The sequence below is a fragment of the Anneissia japonica genome, unplaced genomic scaffold, assembly GCF_011630105.1.
Source record: "Anneissia japonica isolate Jap-2015-1 unplaced genomic scaffold, ASM1163010v1 scaffold287776_len302883_cov198, whole genome shotgun sequence".
NCBI lineage: Eukaryota > Metazoa > Echinodermata > Crinoidea > Comatulida > Comatulidae > Anneissia > Anneissia japonica.
Genome location: NW_022705028.1, coordinates 117,985 through 120,349, shown reverse-complemented (window position 1 = coordinate 120,349; position 2,365 = coordinate 117,985). Strand labels below are relative to the sequence as shown.

Genomic DNA, 2,365 nt, shown 5'->3' with positions numbered 1-2,365 from the left:
GCCCACTAACGGTTGTATATTCTTTTTATTACCCAGTGCAGCGCTGCGCAGCGCGGTAGAAGTACGCCCGCTATAAACTCAGTAAGCAGAAAACAAAAGTACAGTATCTTGTGGAGAACAGATAAATAGACAAACCTACCGTGCGCGGTGGAGTACTTAATATTATTATTATTATTATTATTAATATTATTATTATTATTGTTGTTGTTTTTGTTATTGTGACGTTTTACTGTTCATGTTATTGTCATCATCATCATCATCATCATCATCATCATCATCATCATCATCATCATCATCAGCACCATCATTTATCATTATCACAATCATTACTACTATTACCATCATTATCATATTTTTGTATTTTTATTATTATTAATATTATTATTATAATTATTATTATTGTTTTTGTTATTGTGACATTTTACTGTTCATGTTATTGTCATCATCATAATCATCATCATCATCAGCACCATCATTATTATCATTATCACAATCATTACTACTATTACCATCATTATCATATTTTTGTATTATTATTATTATTATTATTATTATTATTATTATTAATATTATTATTATTATTATTATTATTATTATTATTATTTGCTAGTTATGACCAAATATAAACATCGTCTTTTTAATGAAACTTTGAAGTAAGATTATAAGAATGTAACCACAAGTAAGTATAAGATAAATTTATCAGAAAAATATTTGTTTTTAATACTTTCATTAGTAGGCCTATGCTTTCTTTGATTTTAACGATTATTGTTCCTTTAAATTCAGGTGAAAATTACTATCTGTTCAATGGGAACCACCTGATGCAAGGACCATTACCGATATCGGAATTCACTGTCCCTTCTTCTACTAAGTCACTCCCCAACAACATTGATGCGGTCTTCACGTTCGGGGAATATTATAAAACGTACTTCTTTAAGGATGATTTGGTATGGCGCTACGACGAAAACAGGCGAGAAATAGACCCTGGGTACCCACTCCCTATCTCTGAGGTTTTTAAGGGAATTCCTAGTGACTTATCAGCGGCCTTCAGATATAAAAACGGTAAGGAACAATTTTCGACTTCAATAAGCATATAATTTTGAATGGAGGCCTATGCAATTATATAACCTATTCTTAAAGAGTATTTACTAAATATCTGTATAGGAAAGTGAACTACCCAGAAAAAGACGCTGTATTTTATGTTCAAACCTCTGAAAATGTTGTGACTGTAGTATCTTATTACGATTAGGCCTATTTATAATAATGTTATATTCTCTCTTTTTGTCATCAGGTAATACATACTTTTTGAAAGGAAAGAAATACTATCGATACAATAATTTGCGACAGGAGGCCGACTCGGTGGGCTTTCCTCGCTTATTTGGTGTCGATTTCCTGGCCTGCAACACAGCGGAATACACTGTAAGGAACACTGGAACGGTTACTGTTGCTGTCTCCATCTCGTTTCTTGTCGCTTCGACTCTCATAACTTTATTTTTTGCATTCTAAGTAATCCATAATTAATTAAATAGTTAATAAATAAGTCAACTATTTAGGCTTATCAAATTATTGAATATTATTATATTAACTTTCTCAAACAATGATTCAGAAAATCCTACATCCAAATGTTCTCTTAAGCATTAAGTAGGCCTATACCCTAGGTTTTAGCAAAGGCCTATATAAGTATATAAGCCTTCTATTCTGTGTATGGGAGATTCAAAGGCAGGACGAGAAATGTATTTTTATCAGTGGCCTAATAATAACCTAGGATCTCCCTCCAATTAAAAACCACTTTTGTGGCGGGGAGGGTGTGTGGGGGTGGGGGTTCCATGGTCTTTAGCGCTTTGGTCTATAATTAGAATGATAAAGAGAATAGGCATTTTTAAATTTGGGACCACAGAAAAATTGTGTTTAATTGAAAGGGTCTTTAATTAGAGAGAGACTTACCTATATTCAGCCAATAGTATTGTATCTAATTACTTTATAATTTGTTGTACACTAAGACATGTATCTCTATCTTAAAATAAAACAGAATAAATAAATAAATTAATAAATAAAAAATATGGAAAATTAGAATATCTTTTTTTATAGATAGGCCTAGGTGATTTTGCAGACACTGGTTACATATAAGTTTGCCTTGTCAATTAAACGGTCGTACCGTACCGTACTATAGAGCTGTTAACGTTTAAAAACCTCCCTTGAGTCACATGAAAGGAAATTATACGTATTTATAGGCCTACATATAGGCCTAATCTATCATTTAAGCGTTATATGTTTATTTCTTTTTATTAAAATGATTTAAATTGGATATATGCATACTTTGAAGCGTTTTTGTTAAAAAGTTTATACTATTGATAAAACAGAATAAAAT

General features: G+C 31.1%; 1 protein-coding gene across 1 annotated transcript in view; it reads left to right on the top strand.

The window, feature by feature from the left end:
• Positions 1 to 2,365, top strand: part of LOC117105190 (interstitial collagenase-like) — a 25,033-nt gene that overhangs the window by 12,693 nt on the left and 9,975 nt on the right. The window lies entirely within an intron of this gene.